The 22,342-nt window shown below is 44.0% G+C and overlaps 1 long non-coding RNA gene across 3 annotated transcripts in view; it reads right to left on the minus strand.

The window, feature by feature from the left end:
• Window positions 1–22,342, minus strand: part of LOC131380993 (uncharacterized) — a 51,805-nt gene that overhangs the window by 22,796 nt on the left and 6,667 nt on the right. The window contains exon 3 of one of the 3 annotated variants that reach the window (XR_009209369.1): window positions 16,089–16,268. The exons of the other annotated variants lie outside the window; for them this stretch is intronic. This is a non-coding gene — a long non-coding RNA (uncharacterized LOC131380993). Of the gene's footprint in view, window positions 1–16,088; window positions 16,269–22,342 lie in introns of those variants that run through there. 3 annotated transcript variants of the gene reach the window in all.

The raw sequence follows: 22,342 nt of genomic DNA on the forward strand, positions 1-22,342 counted from the left end.
TTTGTTCCTTGAAATAAATTATTGATTTTGTTGACAGAGTTCATAGTATTCTTTTATTATCCTTTTAATGTCTGTAGGATCTATAGGATATCCCCTCTTTCATCCTTGAAATGAGTCATTTATGTTTATTTTTTCTTCATTAATTAATGAGGATTTGTAAAGTTTATTAATCTTGTCAAAGAATAAAGTGTGGCTTTGCCAATTGTTTCTATCTGGAGTTTGGTTTTTATTTCATTGCTTTCTGGTCTTTCGTTTATTTCTTTTTTCTTATGTTCATAATTTTTTTTCTCTGTTTTAGATTTAATGTGTTCTTTTCCCAGCTTTCTAAGGTAGATACTTAGATCATTGATTTTAAACCTTTCTTCTTTTTAATATAAGCATTTAAGCTATAAATTACCATCTAAGCAATGCTTTAGTTGCATACCATACATTTTGGTATATTGTATATTCATTATCGGTCAGTTCAAAATATTTTCTTTTTTCTTTCTTTCTTTCTTTCTTTTTTTTTAAAAAAGACACAGTCTCCTTCTGTTGCCCAGGCTGGAGCGCAGTGGCACAATCTCGGCTCACTGCAACCTCTGCCTCCCAGGTTCAAGTGATTCTTATGCCTCAGCCACCCATATAACTGGCATTACAGGCGTGCTCCACCAAGCCTGGCCAATTTTTGTGTTTTTAGTAGAGTTTCACCATGTTGGTCAGGCTGATCTAAAACTCTTGGCTTCAAGTGATCCGCCCATCTCGGCCTCCCAGAGTGCTTGGATTACAGGTGTGAGCCACCACGCCTGGCCTCAAAATATTTTCTAACTTCCCTTTTAATTTATTCTTTGACCCAGGTCAAAGTGTGAAGCATGTTATTTAATTTCTAAATATTTGGAGGATTTTCTAGGTATCTTATTGTAATTGGTTTCTAGCTTAGTTTTGTTTGCTGGAAGAACACATTCTATAAGACTTCAATTATTGGAAACATTTTGAGATGTATTTTATGCCTCAGCAAATGTTTGACCTCAGTGAATGTTCTATTTGCAGCTGAAAATGATGTGTATTTATAATTACTGGGTGTGGAAAGTTCTATAAATATCAATTAAGTTGTATTGTTTGGATCTATATCTTTACTTTTTTGTATACTTGTCCTATTAATTACCAAGAGAGGGGTTCAGAGCAAGTTTTTTAAAGCATAAATCAGAAGATGGCCTTCCCAGTGTAAATTCCTCAAAGTCATCTTAGCGTGTTTAGAATAAAATCTAATCTAGCCTGGGCAACACGGTGAAACCCCATCTCTGCAAAAAATACAAAAAAAATTAACCAGGCAGGGTGGTGCATGCCTGTGGTCCCAGCTACTTGGGAGGCTGAGGCAGGGGAATTGCTTGAACCTGGGAGGCGGAGGTTGTGGTGAGCCGAGATTGAGCTACTGCACTCAGCCTGGGCAACAAAGCGATACTCTGCTAAAAAAAAAAAAAAAAAAAGAAAGAAAGAAAGAAAAGAAAAGAGGGTAGGAAGAAACCTATCACAGCTCTGACGAAAGCATTAGCTGCAAATTTCAAGTCTGGGGCCCCAAGATCAAAATGTTAGAAAGGGTCTCCTTGCCCGTTAGTTACTTTGAGAAGTCAGAAGAACTGCAGTTCCTCAGTGGATGTTACACTTACCGGGTGTGGGATGCTCCCATCACAGGCAAAGGAAGCAGGGCTATAGAAATGGTTTATTTCCCTATAGCCCTGTAGTATAGAACAGATGTCACAGCAGTGCCCAGAAAAACTGTGACCAAAGCATTTTCATGTACATCTGATAAGCCGTGAAGGCTTAATTGTTTCTTAAATGTTTGTTGGAAAAAAATACTTTCTAGTGAAGAAGAAAGAACAAAAACTGTGCACTGCAGACCATGAAATCATTTCTGCTCTGATCGTTGAACATCCAGTGTCTTTTCCTTTAAAGGATTCAAATTAACCTGGGACTTATAGAAGTTTTGTCACTGTTGCATGAAACACTGAGTTCATTAGAACTCCCAGAAGTTCTCCTCCACTGCACTGCGAGCTTTGTCTGTGACAGCTTATTCACTCTCTCCTCCCATGCCTAGCCACAGGCTTGACCCTAGGTTGCACTTAGCAAGTGGGCTCTGAGTTGAAAAAATGCAGACTTGGAAGCTGCATTGTTCTCGCCTGAGGTGGATAAATATTGAGGTGGTCAATCAACCTTTGTGGTCCACCATCCCCTGCTCCCCGCAGCCCACCTGCACCAACGATGGCTGTGCAGATCCATGGTGGGGCTGCCCAAGTTTCTCCTCAGCTTCATTCACTTTGTCCAGAATGAGAAGGAGAGCCGGGGTTAGGTCAGGTTTTGACATATGGTAGTTCTGATTCCATGAAGTAAGTAACCAGCCAAACCATTACAGAATATTGAATATTTCAAATTGTGGAAAATCTGCAATTTGGCTTCCTTAGATAGTGATATATAATTCTGGAGAGGTGTGAACATCAGGATTGACTTATTTTGGTCTATAAACCTGTACTATATTCTAGTAATAAAAATGAGTAAATCCTATATGGAGAAATAAAGGCTAGCAAGTGTCCAAAAGACAGGGTAGAAATAGATGAAGATTGCAGACTTAAATCTGGATTCCTATGTATATCATTTACCCATCAGATCCTAATGAAATGCTAACACAGGACTCCTAAGATAAAAATCTCTGATGTTACATTATACAAAATGAGGTTTATAATAAAAATTTTTAAGGTTAAAATTGTTGTGGGGTGGGGGGAGGGGGGAGGGATAGCATTAGGAGATATACCTAATGTAAATGATGAGTTAATGGGTGCAGCACACCAACATGGCACATGTATGCATATGTAACAAACCTGCACGTTGTGCACATGTACCCTAAAACTTAAAGTATAATAATAAAAAAAAGAAAGAAGAAGAAACTGGAGACATTTTCTGGTTTATATGACTTTCTAAAAGGCATTTTTAAAGTATAATCTGTATATCTATGATGCATATTACAGCATCCAAATTCACAGGCTTAATTTAAAATGAAAGAAAAAGAAAAATCTATCAGACAAAGTCAGAGCCGGATGGAGCCTTTATGTGTAGATGGTCCACACTGTCTGTAAATAAGCAGGTTGGCCTTCAGCAGGGGTTTCCAAACGCTGATTCTTGGACCGGGGCCAGCTCCCGCTGCGTGTTGCATCACCTTGCAAACTTATTAACCAGGCAGATTGCCAGGCCGCATCCCTGGAGGTTCTGAGTCAGCCAACTCGGTCTGGGAACCGCTGGATTTAAGGCGCTTTCCCAGACATGACATTCAAGGAGCCTGTGATTCCAGGCTTATCCCTGTCCTTCATCACTAAGGATGGTCAGCGTGAGGATAAAAATGGCATTAGGTCCATCTGTACTGGGACTGGGCCTCTGTGTTAGAAAGGACTTTGGGTCCTCAATCGTTGTTCAAACTTTTTAATTCATAAGTGACACTTTTCTAGTTGCCATCTACAAACCTACAGCTCTAGCCACACTGATCTCATTCATTCATTCATTTGTATCACAAATATTTACTGAGTGCCTACTGAGAATGCAGTGGTCAGTTCTGCTTTTAAGTCCAGCGACAACAGCAGGCACGTACACAGATTTACGACCCAATGATTACGGAGAAAGAGCAAAGTATTAGGGGAGCATCTAGAAGGAACTATCATGATCCATCCCCTAGGGATGAGCACATTTCCACTTCAAGCTGAAAAATAAAAAAAATTTCTGGGGAGGCAAATAGACAACCCAAGGTATCTGTCAACAAGGCCATCACAATCATTCAGTAAACCATGTTAATTTCTTAGTTCATAAGTGGACCATGGTTATACAAGATGCCAACATTAGGAAAGCTGGGTGAAGGGTATACGGGAACACTCTGTATTATCCATTATCCTTGCAAATCATCTATAAGTTTAAATTTTTAAACAAGTTTTTAAAAATTATCATTTAGATAGAGAAGACAAGGGAGAGACCCAAGGTAGTGACTGTGGGGATAGCTGAGCCAGGTATTTTTGAGAGATTTAGGAGGTAGAATGAAGAGAATTGAGGAATTGTTCAAGTGTGGAAGGATGAAGGAGAGGGGTGCTCTGGCCAACAGTGGGATATGGGGCACGACTCCCTGGGCTAGAAGAGGCAGGGTCTGGGAGGAAGGATGGTGAGATCAGACATAGATGTGGTGACTTTGATGTGCTTGTGGGAGCTTCATCTGGAGAAGGCTGGAAAAGCATTGAATATCTAGGTCTGGGGCTCAGAAGTGGGGGTCGATACTAGATATAAAGATCTGGAAATCAACAAGGAACAAATGAGGAAACCATGACTATGACAGTAATAGAAATAAGTGAGATGCATGGACTTCTTCTGAGGAGGGTTAGAGAATGATAAATAAAAAATGAGTAGCAGTCAGAGCCTTAAAGGAGCTCGACAGAGAAAGAATAAGTGGAAAAAATGAATCCAAAGAGGCAGAGGGAACACCAGCCAAGTACGATGTTAGGAAGGCCAAAGGGAGGAAAGATTTTCAAGACAGAGGCAAGACCAATATACAGAAAGGTCAAGAAAGATAAGAACAGCAATTAGCGAGTTGTTGGCAAATTTGGTGAGTTTAAATTAATCACTATCTTTCAACTAAATGTTTTGGATAGCACAAAAGCAATATGGAAAAATCAGTGAATATTTTAAAGTACGTGCTTTGATGAAACACGCCCTGAGCATCAGTCACCCTGGTACTGTGAAGAATCCACGTGTGATCTTGGGTGTCAGGCAAACCTAAGATCAAACAGTGGCTCTGTCACTTGCCAAGTGAGAGACCTTGAGCAAGTTACTTAATTAACCTTTTCAGTTGCTTCACCTATAAAATGAGGATAGTACTACACACCTTGCTTGTTGAGGATTAAAGATAATGCATGTAAAACTTCTACCATGGTGTCTGGCTCATAAAGAATGAAAGCCATTATTACGGGCCAGGTACTCCCCTTCTGGTCTCTAAAGTACCTTATACATCCATCTCCTGTGTCACTGATTACAACTTACTGAAACAACTTGGTCTTTATAACTGTCTCCCAATCCCAGCCTTCACCAGACTGCCAGCTTCTTAAGGATGTCTTATTCAACTTAGTTTCCCCATCAGCCAACACAGAGCAGACATCCTGGAGGTCACCTAGCTTATGCAGAATCAGAAGGAAGCACTGGAGGTGGGCCCTGCCTTAGAGATACTCATGGGAAGATTTCTTCTATGAGATGAAATTGGAGGTGCAGGTCTGAAAGCAAGATAGTTGTGTGCTCACATGGGCCTGCAAAGAGCTGAAGGTCATTTTTTAAAGTTTGCAATCAATCTGATTCTGTAAATCTCAAAGAAAGGATGATGAATCAGAGAAACTGAGGACGACACGTGGTGCAACTTGTTAGTTCACTGATTCACCCAAACTTACACAATATGACTCTATAATTATGGAGAGTATACCTTTCTGAATCAAGAAGAAAAAGAAAAACTATAAAAATCAGGATACATAGTCTAATGAAGGATTGTGAGCAGGCACCAGGTATGAAAGAGAATCTGGAAGGGTAACAGCTTGAATGTCAGGGTATGGGGATTTTTAAGCCATTTTAAGAGCTCCATAAGAAGAATCTCTGAAGCCAGGGCCATCCTGGGCCACCGTCAAGTGAGAGCCCACAGTGGCTCACACGCCCACCATGTTAGTTTCCCACGGCTCCCGTAGCAAACGATCACAAACTGGGTAAAAAATGCATGGCCTCACAATTCTGGAGGCCCGAAGTCTGATATCAAAGTATTGGCAGGGATAGTTCTTTCCTGGGGACTCGGAGGGAGAATCTGTGCCTTGCCTCTCTCCTAGCTTCTGGCGGCTGCTGGCAATCCTGCGCGTTTCTTGGCTTTTACAGGCATCACTCCGGTCTCCACCTCTGTCTTCACATGACGCTTCCCCACTATGTGTCTCTGCGTCCAAATCTTCCTCTTTTTATAAGGACACCGGTCATTGGATTAGGGCCTCCCCTCAATGTAGTATGACCTCATCTTTACTTGATTACATTTACACAGACCCTATTTCCAAATGAGTCACATGCACAAGTCCTGGGGGGTTAGAACATTGACATATTGTTTTGAGGGACACAGTTCAACCTACAAAACTTCCAGGTGCTCCTGCTGCCCTTCCACCCTTGCACGCTATTCCCTGGCCTCTGAGAGCTGTGTGCAGTGATTCAGTCTTGCTATATTCTCACCTCTCCCCATGCCTGCAGACATGCTGGGCCTTTTCCCAGGCGTGCTCCTTTCAGCCCCTTCTCTTCCACTGGGAAACTAATTGGGATGTTATCTTTTAAAACTCAGGGGATATTTCCCCTTTTCTAGGAAGATTTTCCTCCCTCTCACTATTTCTCAGAATCACTTGCTGGATTTTCAGCTCCCCCTAAACCCCTCTGTGTACCTTGAGTGTGACATTTAGCAAGATAGATTATGACAAATTGTTGACATGCCTTCTCTTTTCACTAGACTGCAAGCTTTGTGAAGACAGTAGTCATACATTTTACCTCTGCATTCTCTGTGCCTGCTACACAGTGGATATCCAACTGCTTAAGAGTCAGAATTTGGTAGGAGGCTTAACTCAATGCTCTGTGGCATTGGAGTCTGTTTGAACAGGCCAGTCTGGTCAAGCTAAATTGTGCCATTTCTTCTAGCCCAAACCAACACTTTCCATGGGGTCAAGCGTGGGCTGTCAGTGAATTTCCAACCTAATTTCCTCTCCGTTGCATCTCTGTGGGAGGTCTCTGTGCTGGACCCTGTCAGGCCAAGCCTGATGTGAGCTGACAGGCTGGGCTGGTTGCTCCCCAGTCTGCTCTAACGGAGGCTGTAAGCAAGGGCTGTTGGCTGGTGGGGTCCAGTGCCACAATGCCACATTCAGTGGCTGCTGGGGGGTTCCCCTGTGTGTGTGTGGGCAGCTCATGGTCCAAGGCCAGCAAAGGCCCATAAAAATGTCAGGCCTGTGCAAAGGACAGAGTTCTTTGGCCTTCTTTCTCCCCTGGCTAGAGGTTTTCTTCCTAGTTATGTCTCCTTAAAAGAAGCCCTTCCTTTTCTCCACCTGGGGCTCCTGCCCCTCCAATGCGCTCACCAGCAAGTATACAGAGCAGAGGTCAGAGGAGACACGGCACAGACGTCAGTGGCATTTCAGAGCACAAAACTCTTCTCAAAAGAAGGTTTAAACCAACCCCTTCTCATAGGTGGGGAAACTGAAGCCTGGGATGAGAGAGAGACTTGCCTAAGACCATGCAGAAAACTGGCAAGAGAGAGAGATAGAGCCTAGTTCCCCAATCCCAGACAGGGGCTCTTTGCTTCATCCACATTGCCTCCGCCTGTCTCTTCCAAGAAGGAAGAGAGTGAAGGCTTAATTGACATTTGACAGCAGAACAAACTATGTAAGAACTTCACCTAAACCCTTTCCCTGACTCCGTCTACGTAAAAGTGTTAATTATTCAAAGAGGTACTGACTCCACGCTCAGCGACAGGACAGAGAGGAGACAGTGTTTGCTGTCCAGGGCTATGATATCGATGCATCACCGTTCCTGGAGGTCACAGCTCAGGAATACTACAGAGATAAAAATGGACTTGGATGTTGACTGCACATTCAATAAAAGGTTAAATGTGGCTGGGCGCAGTGGCTCACGCCTGTAATCCCAGCATTTTGGGAGGCCAAGGCGGGCGAATTGCCTGAGCTCGGGAGTTCGAGGCCAGCCTGACCAACATGGTGAAACCCTGTCTCTACTAAAAATACAAAAAATTAGCCAGAGGTGGTGGCACATGCCTGTATCCCAGCTGCTCAAGAGGCTGAGGCAGGAGAATCACTTGAACCCGGGAGGCGGAGGTTGCAGGGAGCCGAGATTGTGCCATTACACTCCAGCTTGGGTGACGGAGCACGACTCCGTCTCAAAAAAAAACCCCCAAAAACAAAGGTTAAATGTGTTTTAACCTTTCATTAAAACAAAAACTGGTTCATTCTTCACCACTTATTTATAGCGCCCAAGTGTTCAATTAGTGTCTTAAAAAAATAAGGGGGAAAAGGATATTTAGATGCCTTTAAATTCAAGTCAACGAGAGCCAAACAAAACACCAACAGTCTCACATTTGTGGGAGTCGGTTCTGTCACCACTTTTCTTCAGCTATTCCTCTCTCCACCATTGGCCAGCATGGGCCCTAATGCTGTGATAGATGGAAGCTCACGTTCTTCAGTCTAGCTCCAAGGCCCCCACCACAGCTTGCTGCTCACCTGCCCTTCCACTTCCATTCCTAGGCCTCGCCTCACGGACACGAATTCCTTCACTGCATACTGTACTTGTACTGTCTATTCTTCTTTTCTTGGGATTCCCTCTCCTCTCTTTCTCCCCTCATCTCCGTGCTTCCCTCTCTACCTGTCTAAATCCTAAATCTACCTTCAAGGTCATAAAACACTCCTGCCTCTCTCCAGTCTCATATTTCCTTCTTTGAGTCTAATCTCCAGGGCACCCGATTTGCCTCTACTGTGGAAAATGGGGCTTCCTGCCTAGTGGTGGACTCTCCATCCTTTCATCTATTCATTTGGTGTTTATTTACTACTCATCGATTCATTTAAGTCATTTACAGAATACCTTCTATGTGTCAACAGTGCCTGCCTCAAGGAGCTCACCTCTCAATGTGGAAGACAGAAGACAGATAATTGTAACAGCATAACCATTGCCACAAGATCGAAAATGCATTCCGAAGGCAGTGGAAAGTCACTGAAGGATTTAAAAGAGGCAAAGCAGTGACAGAAACAAATATGTGTTCTTAACCTGTTCTTGGAGCAATGTGGAGGGTGGATTTGGTGAGGGTGGGAGTGTGGCGTGAGGATAATGATGGTGCTAAAGTGAGGGTTACAAGGCTCATCAGGAGGTTATTGCAATCATTCCAACACAATATGAAAGTGCGCCCCAAGGGAGAAACAGAAGGAATACAGGGGAGGGGAAATGATTGTGGGCAGGGACTGTGTATGGCTAAGACCCCATGGTTTCTTGTTGGCCCTCTTGTGTGGAAGGTAATGTCGGTCACCGGTTCCAGAAGGAGTAGGTTGAGGGAAGGGCTGAGGGGCTCACTCCTGCCTGTGTTATGATTAAGGAGATTGAGTGCAGGAAGACAGAGGTCCATATGGCTATGGAGCTTAGGTCCCCAGCAGGCTCACGGATAGAGCCTGGAGAGGAGACCAAATTGCCTCTTGCATTCTACCTGGGCTTGAGTACATTGTAGTGGAGAGACCACAAATTGGATGCTCCGCATGATCTGACTGGAGTCCTGACTCTGTTACCTACGCAATAGAGGACCTCGGAGAGTTACTTAACCCCAACTTAGCCTCTCTTGGTCTCTTCATCTGCAAAACAGGAATAGTACCAGCACCCCTGGGAACTGATAGTGAGAATGAAGTGAAAGAATATAGGACCTGGCACAGGTTGTGGCCAGTAAAATTTAGTGACCTCTATAGAAACATTATTTTTCAATCACCTCCACTTTTCCAAACCAAGGGGAAGCTACCAGTGGGCGGGAACGGGCCATGGCCAGCTTGGGTTCCTCTGACTGTGGTGGGGGAAGGGAGGCCTCCCTTGTTTCTTCCTGCAGCCTTGGGGAGGCCTTTCATATGCATCTGCCCAGGCTGGGGGATTAGGCAAATGCAGGCTACAACTTGCAAAACAGCACGTCTGTCAGGTTTGCTGCAGGAAACTTTCGTGGGGACTCTTGTTAATGGTGAGACTGCAGTGCTCTGATGAGGACAGGTCTCAAGTGTGGATCAGCCTTTTGGATAAGCATGAATCCTGTTTGCCTGCTCCTCAGCTTCCCGGGGTGGGGCACTACTTCCAATGAACCAGGGTTTGAACAAAAGCTGGTATTTGTTTTCCAGTGTGAAATCTAGCAGGAAGATGTCTGTGTTTGAATCAAGGCCCCAGCCCCTCACCCCCACTACCTCAGACCCCTCCCAGCTCTTCCAGTGCCACCTGCAGTCTGGGGTGAGGGTGTCAATGTGTGTTTGGAGGATAGAGGCGTGAAGGCAGAGAGGACTTTGTATTGGGTATTACCCCAGAGCAGGAAAGGGTTATTCAGTTAAACATTCATTAACTTATCACCTACTTTGCACCTAGCCGGATGCTAGACACAGGCGGAGCTGAGGGAGAGGCAATAGCGGACTGGGGCCTTTTGCTTCAAGAAACAGAGTCTATAGAGGAATAAAGGGCTATGCATAGCTACACTGCAAAGCTAAATACAAGCACCCAAAGAGAAGTTCACAGGTGTTTTTGTCCCAGCAATACAAGGCTGCATTCCAGGCCACTGGTCCTCACATTTCTAGCCTCAGGCTTTTACAGACATTCCAGCCACTTACCTGCAAGACTTCCTAAGTAACATACCCTAGTCCAGAAGAGAAAACAAAACTAGCACCTGCCCGAGAGATAAGAAGAATATATTTATGCCTTTCATCCTTCTCTCAGAGGCAATTTACTACGATGGAGGCTCTAAGAGAATAAAGAAAGGCATGAGGGACCTTGTCTGCTGCTGCTTTGATTTGTCCTTGGCTCTCGTGGTGACCTGACTTGAAGGAAAACCTCAGTTGGAGGCTGACGTATGAAGAATGAACAAATGAATGAATAATGATACACAGATGAGCATATCACGGCCCTGCTGCAGAGGGACTCTACGGGGCAAAATTCAGAGTTCTCAATCACACAATTAGCCACCTGCTTGAGCAGATTCAAGATCAATGCTTTCTTCCGGGCACTGTACTGGCTTCACTCAGAACAAGGCCCACATTGAGGAGAAAGACCAGCATCTTGATTGGGCGAGAGTGTAACTCACATTCTTGAACTCACACTTTTCTGGTGTCAAAAATTACCAACAGCACAAAAAGATCTGCCTTTTAGGTCTCCTCAGAGAGTGCAGCTGAGATTGTCAGCGTGAAGACCAGGTGGCCTCTGAACTGCTTGTCTTAGCGTTCAGGACCACTATGACCTTGCCCCTGCCTGCCTCTTCCTACCCGACACTCAGAACCCACCTCGCCCACTGCTCTTCTTCACACACAGCTCACTTGACCTTGGCACGCTCTTCTCAGCTGCGCCCATGTTCCCCACCGCCTAGACTTGGCTCATGGGTGGACTTCCAGGATCTCTGCCTGCTTAGTCTTTAGCCCCCGACAGAAGTCCTCACCAAATGAAGTTTCCCCCAGTCCCTCCACTTGAGAGGGACCTCTCTCCACTTTATTAATGGGGTATGGTGAGTGTAGCTCTGTGAGTTGGAGGCTCTGTGCATGCAGTGGAGCCAACAGAGCCCACACAGACTGGCGAGCCCGTGGACTCCAGACATGTATGTGGACCAGCTGATTTGCTTCAGGGAAAGGGGCCCTGGGTACTTTGGTTCTTCATGTGTTTGGATCACTGATTGAGATGAAGACAAGGTGCTAGTAATTCAGGAGATGTGGAGAGAGGCTGCAGGCCAGGGTAGTGTGAGATCCTAAAGGACTGAGAATGTCCCACTGTGGCTCTCCCATGCCCTTGTCCCGGGAATTGTTCCTTATGCTAATAGAGTGTGGATTGATTTTCTTCCACAACAGCCAGGTAAGGGTGTACAGGGTTTGCACAGCACAAGGACACCTGGCCATGGGGCCAAATGGGGATGGAATCCCAACTACCCTTCACATCCTAAGCTGTATGCTTGGATGGGGTTACCCAGACAGCAAAAGGGGCCACTGTTTTCTAATACACACAATGATAAAGTGTGGGTTAGAGGCCTGCCCTAACATTTGCAGAGTCTGGGGCAAGAATGCAAATTAATCAATCTATTATTTAAAAGTTATAAAATAAGCTTAAAACTATTAACTAAAATATATTTTATCCTTCTGCCATGACAAATAGATCTTTATACTAACTGAAGCCCATGTTCTAATTTAGAATTCTCAAAAGAGGAGCTTACCCCTAGCCCATGCCCACCCCCCTTCCCTTTCCTTCCCTAGCAATGCCGTTGTCCACAAGGAGCCTTATGCAGCCCCATCTGGACACAGCAGGGCAGCCAGTTCAGAAGCCCAGGTCCTCTTCCAAATCCCTTGAATGCAACTATCCTGTGGTGGCCCCTGGACCTAGGGGTGCACACAATGGCTGTGTATCCCTTGGTGGCCCAGGGACTAGGGGTGCACACGCTGGCTGCGTATCCCTTGGTGGCCCAGGGACTAGCGGTGCACACACTGGCTGTGTATTCCTTGGTGACCCCTGGACCTAGGGGTGCACACACTGGCTGTGTATCCTTTGGTAGCCCCTGGACCTAGGGGTGCACACACTGGCTGTGTATCCCTTGGTGACCCCTGGACCTAGGGGTGCACGCACTGGCTGTGTATTCCTTGGTGGCCCCTGGACCTAGGGGTGCACACACTGGCTGTGTATTCCTTGGTGGCCCCTGGACCTAGGGGTGCACACACTGGCTGTGTATCCCTTGGTGGCCCCTGGGCTTAGGGTTGGGTGCACATGCTGGTTATATATCCCTTGGTGGGCCCTAGGCTTTGAGGTGCACACACTGGCAGCATATCCTGGGCCTAGGGGTACACACACTGGCTGTGCAATCCATACTTGGGAGAACAAACCTGAGGAAAGACCCATGTAGGCCGCAGACCTGGCTAGTGACAGGGAATTTAAGGGTTCCAGATGCTCGGGGCAAGGACTAGACTGAGGAATGCAGGCTCCTGGTAGCCGCGTGCCCTTGACTTGTTGGGCTCCTTGCCCATGGGCACGGGCATGGTCCTAGAAAGTGCTGGACTCCTCTTGCACAGGCCTAGGTGTGGGATTGCTGTACTGGTAGCAGCTGTAAGAGTTAAGTTCCACAGCTGGGTAGGTGGGGAGAATGATCTGGCAAGCGTAGGCCTTCATCTAGCAACCCTTGTCTGCCCAAGGCCAGGTGGTGACATTCAGTGGCTCATGTCTGCCACTCTATCCAGCTCTTTGATGTCAGGTGCCATGTCATTTTTGTACTCTTGGTAGCAACTATTAATAGCACTGTCCTTCAAGACATAAGTGTTCAAGGGGCATTTCTAAAATTTGTCGTGATACACATCATGAAAATAACACTGGACTTGGAATCAGGACGCGTGTGTTCTCTCTCTGCTCTGCCACAGCTCACTCAGCTTAGGCTTATCATGTTTCCTCCCCGGGCCTTATATTTTCCCATCTGGAAAATAAGGGTGTTGGTGGCCGGGCTGGGTGGCTCACGCCTGTAATCCCAGCACTTTGGGAGGCCGAGGCGGGCGGATCACCTGAGGTTGGGAGTTTGAGACCAGCCTGACCAACATGGAGAAACTCCATCTCTACTAAAAATACCAAATTAGCCAGGCGTGGTGGCACATGCTTGTAATCCCAGCTACTCGGGAGGCTGAGGCAGGAGAATCGCTTGAACACAGGAGACAGAGGTGTGGTGAGCCGAGATAGCGCCACTGCACTCCAGCCTGGGCAACAAGAGCAAAAAAAGTCTGTCTCAGAAAAAAGAAAGAAAGAAAGAAAGAAAAAGAAAGGAAGGAAGGAAGGAAGGAAGAAAAAGAAAGAAAAAGGAAGGAAGGAAGAAAAAGAAAGAAAGAAAGAAAGAAAGAAAGAAAAAGAAAGAAAGAAGGAAAGAAAAGAAGGGTGTTAGGCCGACAGTTTCCAAAGTTCCATTCGGATCTGAAGGGCTGTGGTTGATGACTCCTGCAAGCTAGTTTTCCTTATCTGTCCATCTTTCTCAACCCTAGGTACTCAGTACAATGACCCAGGAAGCTTTACGAAAAAATACCAGAGCCCAGGCCCTACCCCCAGAGATTCTCCTTCAGTTCTTCTGAGGCGTGGCCCAAGCCAAAGCTCCCCAGTGACTCCGAAGTGAAGCCGCGGCTGAGAAGCACTGTTAGAGTTGGACGGCAGCTCTTGCCTCCTCCCACTCCTCACCCACATCCAGGAACAATGGAGCCGGACAGATGCCTGGCTGCAAAAGCAGAACAGCTGTAGGCAAGGCTAGGCTCTGGGATCCTGGGGCGGGGGTCTCCTGCTCACTCTCCAGGAAGATGGGAATAAAGAGAGCCAATTTCCTGGCCTCAGGCTCCTGGCCTCCCTATCCATCTTCCCATCCTCCAGCTGAGAGCCTAGGGGGAGGAGGAGGGAGAGCAGGCAGCTGCCTAATCTAGAGATTTTCTCAAGGGTGGGGGAGGCTGACTTTTGGCTCCAGTCTTCCTCCGCCCTCACAGCTGGAGCTGGAGCAGCCAGAGTGAGCGCGCTGGGGCTGGGATCTCAGCTGCTGGCAGTTGTTCCCATGTTATGTCCCTGACAGCTGCAAATCTGCTGACGTGTTGCATGTGTGTGTGTGTGTCCACATGCGAGCGTGGACTCCAGCAGAACAAATAAGAATAATAAGCAGAACAAATAAGAGGTAGAATGTGGAGCCCAGGAGGTTGCCTATTCTTACTAGACTTCAAGTTACCCCTGAAGCCTTCTCTGACCCCCACCTTCCTCCAGGCTGTAGCTCCCACGAGCCCCTCGTGCTTCCCCTCCTTGAGAGTCCATGCTAACAGCGGATTTGATGATTGCAATAGCTACATTTACTGAGCGGGTCCTGGGTGCCAGGCATTCTCCTAAGCAGGGTAGGTTGATGGTTCTATTTAACCCTCAGAATAACCTTATGAAGCAAGCATTATGATTATTTCTATTTTATAGATGAGGAAACCGAGAAAAGATATGTTAACATTTAATCCAAGATCACACAGCTGCGAAGATTCAAAGTCAGGCAGCCTGGTGCCAAAACGTGAGCTCTTTAACCACGTTGCTATTCTGCCTCCTGTCGGTAATTGATCACAGGTGAAGGCCTGTTCCAATAAATGAGGTCTCTCAGCCCTGACATTCTAACAGTGGTGTTGCTTGTAGAGACACACATTTTATACTTTGAGTTTTTTTGTTGTTGTTGTTTAGATCAGAGTTTATCTTGGACAATACTGGCTGATTTCATAAGCCAAAGTCAGAAGCACCGATCATCGCCCTGCGGGGCTCTGCTTCTGGGCAGACTGTAGAAGAAGTCCTGAGAGGAGAATGGTCCCGGCAGCATTGCCAGAACTGGGCTACAAAACAAGATTGTAAAACCACTGAACAAGAGAACCCCCGATGTTCTCTTGGTGGTGCAGAACGTGCGGGGCCTGCACCCTCCAGCTTGCAAAGGCTTCTGTTCCCTGGACACCCGAGGCCTTCGCCCAACAGTAGTGTTGGGTTGGGTTGAAATATCTACATGCCGGCCGAGCGCGGTGGCTCACGCCTGTAATCCCAGCACTTTGGGAGGCCAAGGCGGGCGGATCACGAGGTAAGGATATCGAGACCATCCTGGCTAACAAGGTGAAACCCCGTCTGTAGTAAAAATACAAAAAATTAGCCGGGCGTGGTGGCGGGCGCCTGTCCCAGCTACTCGGAGAGGCTGAGGCAGGAGAATGGCGTGAACCCAGGAGGCGGAGCTTGCAGTGAGCCGAGATTGTGCCACTGCACTCCAGCCTGGGCGACAGAGCGAGACTCCTTCTCAAAAAAAAAAAAAAAAAAAAAAATATCAACATGCCGTTGCTTTCAGTGATGACACAGGTCCTGCCTTTCTAAGATGGTGAGAGGCTGGGGGGCAGGGAGGGGCAGCATACAGCTTGTAACCTGATGTCCACAAAGCTTTTTGGTCCTTGGGTGTTTTTTGCTGAGCATACTGACCTAATATGTGCATGACTATAGGGACGGGGCATCCCTGAGAGGGAAGTAACCATGAGAACAGCTATTAAATGAAAACAGGTCAGCCATTCACTGCAGAGTTCAACTGATGCCTTCCCAGAAATCTCATTTGAACCCCCAACTTGCTTTGATGAGTTTAATCCTCTTCATCCTCTCTCCTTAGCCAAGTTTCATTCCCATTTGTTTAATTACCAGTTGCATGAACAAGTCCTTCCATTTTCTCTTACTAGGTTTTACATTTTCATTCATTGACACATTATAAAAATTGAAGTTCTTTACTAGAGAGAGGTGAATTCTGCTTCAGAAGAGTGAATTTTTATGGGGTGTCAAAATTTAATGTGGGTAAGAATGCACCATGGAATCACCGGGGTGTCTTGTTAAAATGCTGATGTGGCTTCCATCGGTCTGGGAGGTGGCCTAGGATTTTCCATTTCCAAGAAGCTTCCAGGTAATGACAATGTTCCTGGTCCACAGACCACACGTCGAGGTGCAAGGTTGTAGAGAGCCTGTGAGACACACCAAATTAACCTGAAGACTGGAGACCAAATAGCCATTCATGCAATGCATCTACACTCTAAACAGCGCCACGGGCAGGTAAGTACTGCAACCTCATCCCCGGGGGGAGTCTGGACCAGCCTCACTAGGCTTCTCTTTCAAATGAGCCCATCTGTTGTCAGGCTGCACCCACATTCACATCTCTGCACCTGCACCTCTGCTCAGGTACATTTTTGTCCTAAATCCCTGAAGCCAGGCTTTGTAAAAAGCCTGAGCTGGCTAAAGAATTGCCAGGAAGAGGAGGCGAGATGGTGTGCCAGGGGCACAGCGAGGAACGGGGGACTGGTGGGCCATGCCGCGCAGTGCCTGGATGGCCATGGTTGCCGAGTTTTGAGTGCAGGAGTAATATAATCTGACTTTTACTTTGAGAGATATTCTCTGACTTTTGTTAGAATGGGCTGGAAAATGGGACAGGTGGAATAGAAACAGGAAGGGGAGGTAAGTGGCTGTTGAAGTTCCAGGTGGGAGAAGGTGGCTGGACTGAGGAAGGCAGCAGCAGAGCTGAAGAAATGCATGTCTAGAACTCCCCTGTTTATACTCTGGGACCGCTTGAGACTAGGGAATGTGCTTTACCCATTTGCCTGCCTTCTTCAGTCAAGCTTCATGAGTGGTAACACCCAGCAGCTGTAATTCTCTCAATTCCCACTCATGCATCCATCTGCAGCAGCCTGGTTTTGCCCTGCAGTTCTATTGGAACTGCTCTGCCAGAGGCCACCTGGGCTCCTCATAGAGTAAAATAACCTCATTTAAAAATTCTGTCTCACCACTTCTATTCAACATCGTATGGAGGTCCTAGCCAGTTTAATAAGTCATGCAAAAAACAAGGCATACACATTGGAACAGAAGAAATAAAACCATTTTTTTTTGTGAACAATGTGATCATATATGTAGAAAATTCTAAGGAATTTTCAAAAAGCTACTAGAACTGATAAATGAATTCAACAGTGTCACAGAATATAAGGTTAATATGTAGAAATCAATTGTATTTGTATATGCCAGCAAAGAACAACCCCAAAAATAAAACTTTAGAAATTCCACTGACAGTAGCATAAAAATATTTAGGAATAAATTTAATAAAAGCCATTTAAGACTTATACACTGAAAACTACAACATATTGCTGAGAGAAATTAAAAGAATACCTGAATAAACAGAGAGATATGCCATGTTATCACTTGGAGGTCTCAATATTTTTAATTAAAGATGGTAATTATTTTTAAATTAATCTATATATTTAATGAAATCACAATAAAAATCCCAGTGGACATTTTTGTAGGAATTGACAAGCTGATCTTAAAATTCATTTGAAAAGACAAATAACCTAGATTAAACAAAACAATTTAAAAAATGTTTTTTAATTGAGGTAAAATACACATAAAATTTACCAACTTAATAATTTTTAAGCTTATAGTTTAGCAATGTTAAGTATATTAACATTGGCATGCAACTAATCTCCAGAACTTCTCATCTTCCCAAACTATGTTTAATAAACTTCATTTTATTTTTTGAGACAGAGTCTTACTCTATTGCCCAGGCCGGAGCGCGGTGGCATGATCTCAGCTCACTGCAACCTTCACTTCCCAGGCTCAAGCAGTCCTCCCACCTCAGCCTCCTGAGTAGCTGGGACTACAGGCATGCACCATCATGCCCAGCTAATTTTTGTACTTTTTTGTAGAGACTGGGTTTTGCCATGTTACGCAGACTGGTCTCCTGGGCTTAAGGAATCCGCCTGCCTCCTGGGCTCAAGAGATCTGCAGAGATCTACCCACCTCAGCCTCCCAAAGCACTGGGATTATAGGTGTAAGCCACCACACCCAGCCTAAATTCAATATCCTTTAAATAACTTCCCATTCCCCTCGACTCACAACTCCTGGCAACCACCATTCTAATTTCTGTCTCTAAGGAAATGACAACTCTAGTTAACTCACATAAGTGGAATTATACATTTGTCTTTTTGTGATGGACTTACTTCATTTCACATGACCTCAATATTTAACCACATTGTAGTATGTGTCGAAATTTCCTTCATTTTATAGTCCACTGTGTGTGTATCTATGTATGTATGTATGTATGTGTGTATATGGATACATACCACATTTTGTTTATTCATTTGTCAATGGACACTTGAGTTGCCTCCACCTTTTGGCTATTGTGAATAATGCTGCTATGTACATGGGTATACAAATATCTCTTCCAGCCCCTTCGATTCTTTTAGGTATATACGCAGAAGTAGAATTGCTGAGTCATATGGTAATTCTATTATTAATACTTGAGGAAACATCATACTATTTTTCAAAGTGGCTGCACCATTTAAATTTTCACCAACAGTATACAAGGGATCTAGTTTCTCTATATCCTCACCGACATGTTATTATGATTATTTTTGATAGTAGCCATCCTAATGGGTGTGAGGTGGTATCTTGCTGTGGTTCTGATTTGCATTTCTCTACTGGTTAGTAACATTTGAGCATCTTTAATGTGCTTATTGGACATTTGTATATCTTCTTTGGAAAAACATCTATTTGTACTGTGACACAAAACAATTTTTTTTAAATAATCAAGTTAAAAATATATGCTACCTGATTATAAGACTTACTATAAAACTACAGTAATTAACAGTGTGGTATTAGATAACAATGGATCAATAGAGTGGAATTGAGAGTCTAGAAATAGATCCTCACTTTTATATGGTCAACTAATTTTGATAAAGATACCAGACCAGGGTAATTCGATAGTGATAAACATAGTCTATTTTTATAAATGATCTTGAAATCACTGAATAGTTATAAAAGATATTACTATTGACCCTTTCCTTATACCATATACAAAAATTAATTCAAAATGAATTACAGGACTAAAACTAAAAAACTTCTAGGAGAAAATGAAGAAATTTTTTTTATATATAATTTTGGGTTAAGCAGATTCCTTAGGAAGCAAAAAGTACAAATTATAAAAGAAAAAAACGTAGTCATTAGGCTTCATCGAAATTTAAAAATTTGTTCAGTGACAGGAAATGAAAGGTCACAGATTGGGAGAAAATATTTGCAAACTATCTGATTTGAATTAAGAATATATAAAGAACCCTTATAACTCAATAGCAAGAGAAACTACCCAATTAAAAGATTGGCAAAAGATATGAACAAATGTTTCACCAAAGAAGATATATGAATATTCCAAAAGCACATAAAAAATGTTCAACACCACTGGTATTAGGGCAATACAAATTAAAATTAAAACCACAATAAGATCCAATTATATGCCTACTAGGAAAATTAAAAAACAAAACAAAACAATATCGAGTGTTGATAAAGGCATAGAGAAACTGGGACCCTTGTAAGTTGCTAGTGGAAAGGTAAAATGGTAGAGCCTTTTTGCAAAAGTTTGGCAGTTTCCTTTAAAAGTAAACGCATGCTTGCCATGCAACCCAGCAATTCTGCCCTTAGGTATTCACCCGAGAGAAATGAAAATCTGCGTCCTACCGAAGAGTTGTAAGTCAATATCCATTGCAGGATTATCCATCATAACACAAAATGGAAGCAATGCCAATGTCCGTCAGTTGACGAATGGATAAACAAAATATGGTCTATTCATACAGTGAAAAACTACGCTCCATAACAAAGAAATATATTACAAATTCAGGCAACAACGTGAAGAAATCTCAAAAACACATTAAAAGAAAGAAGCCAGACACAAAGGACTACATGATTCCATTTGTATGAAATTTCTAAAAATGGCAAAACTCTAATGACAAAAGCATATCTGTGGTTGTCTGGGGCTGGGCTTGGGATCAGGGATCAACAGCAAAGGGGTGTGAGGGAAATTTTTGTGGCAATGAAAATGTTTTAAAACTTGAGTGTGGTAGTGGTTACAGGACTGTATAAATTCACTAAAACTCAGTGACCCATATGCTTCAAATGAATGAATTTTATGGTATGTAATTTATGCCACAGTAAATTTGTTTAGAAAAGTCTTTTAATACATGAAACACCTACTAAAACAAATGAATTTAAAAAAAAAAAAAAAAAACCCCACAAAACTCTTGGCTTTGAATGACTGTGGTTCTGCCCTTTCCTGGTTCTCCTCATGCCTCCGGGATGAGTTGCAGTCTCCATCATGGAACGCTCTCTTCTGCTAACCCAGTAATGAGTGCTGCCTCTCAGGATCCAGCCTCTGGCCACTGCTTTCTAATGCCAGAGCTCCTCTCTGCATCATTTCACTCATACTCCTGCTTTTCACAATGACCAAGTGACTGTCAGGGGTATGTTCCTATCCTGACCTCTTCTCTGAGCTTCAGACTCATTGATTCAGGTGGTTTTGTTTTTGTTGTTGGTGTTGTGTTTTTTTTTTTTTCCTTCAGGATATCACTAGCTGGTGCCTGTGATAATGGATACCACATACTCCATTTATACAACATTTAACTCATCTTTTTCCTCCTTTACCTTCTCTTCCTCTCACATCCTTCATCTGTCTTAGTGTCACCACCATCCACACAAACATTCAAGCTAGAAATGTGAGGGTCAAATATATATCAATCACCAGACCTGGGTTTTGTTTTGTTTTGTTTTTTTGAGACGGAGTCTCGCTCTGTCGCCAGGCTGGAGTGCAGTGGCGCGATCTCGGCTGACTGCAACCTCCGCCTCCTAGGTTCAAGCGATTCTCATGCCTCAGTCTCCTGAGTAGCTGGGATTATAGGCATGCACCACCACCATGTCTGGCTAATTTCTGCATTTTTAGTAGAGATGGGTTTTCACCATGTTGGCCAGGCTGTTCTCAAACTCCTGAGTTTGTGATCTGCCCACCTCAGCTTCCCAAAGTGCTGGGATTACAGGTGTGAGCCACCACGCCCGGCCCAGACCTGGTTTTTATTTTGTTTTTGTTTTAAAATAAAGTTTACCTAGAAAAAAAATGCTCAGGTTTTAATGTTTAGTATGATTAATTTTGACAATCCTACACATTCATGTCATAATCCTCAAAATAAAATATAAGACATTTCTATTCTTTGAGGAAGTTCCCTCATGCCTCTAACTGGTCAACAACCCCCCACCTAACACCCCAAAACACATAAACCCACAAACTGGTGTCTAATATTATGTATTCGTTTGTCTACATTTGGATTTCATGTAAATGGAATCATACAGTGTGTGCTGTTCTGGGTCTGGTTTCCTTCACTTACCATAATGGTTTTGCTAGTCATCCATGTTACACTGAACATATAAATACTTTGTTCCTTTCTATTGCTTAGTGATATTCCATTATATGGACATACCATAGGTTGTTTATCCATGTACTTCCTGATGGACATCTGGGTTTCTGCCAGTTCTTCAATATTTGAATAAGACTGCCATAAACATTCTTTACAATTTTATTGGGAACATATTTTTCTTATACAAGTTTGTATAAACATAGTATTCTTGGGCAAATACCTAGCAGTGGAATTGCTTGCTCATAGGGTAGATGTACATTAATAAGACACTCTCAGAGTCCTTCAAAGAGTTTCTACCATTGGCCTCTCCCACCAGCAGTGCATGAGAGTTCCAGGCTCCTCACATTCCCACCAGCACTTGGTATGATCATTCGTTTTGATTTTAGCCATTCTAAGGGGTATGAACTGCTATCTTGTTATAGTTTTAACTCGCATTTCCCTGATATTTAATGATGTTGAACACTCTTTCATGTGCTTAATTGGGCATTATCTTCTTTTGTGAGGTGCCTGTTCAAGTCTTTTGACCCTTGCCTTATCGAATCATTTGTCTCTGTATCTTCTATTTGTTGGACAGTCTTGTTACTTTTTAAATCCAAAATATTTCTCTTTTTGGTCCCCCTCCTTTCCACCCTGCTACCACTGAGCTAGCTCAGGGTCTTCTCATGTCTCGACTAAACTATTACAGAATTCTGACTCATTTCTTTGCCACTAGTCTTACCCTCTTGTTTATGATGCCTTTGATGCAGACAGAAAAATCTCTATAAGTCAATCTATGTCATCCCTCTGTTTCCCATAACCAACAGGAAAACATCAGGCATTTCAGA

Source organism: Hylobates moloch, unplaced genomic scaffold, assembly GCF_009828535.3.
Source record: "Hylobates moloch isolate HMO894 unplaced genomic scaffold, HMol_V3 SCAFFOLD_13, whole genome shotgun sequence".
Lineage (NCBI taxonomy): Eukaryota > Metazoa > Chordata > Mammalia > Primates > Hylobatidae > Hylobates > Hylobates moloch.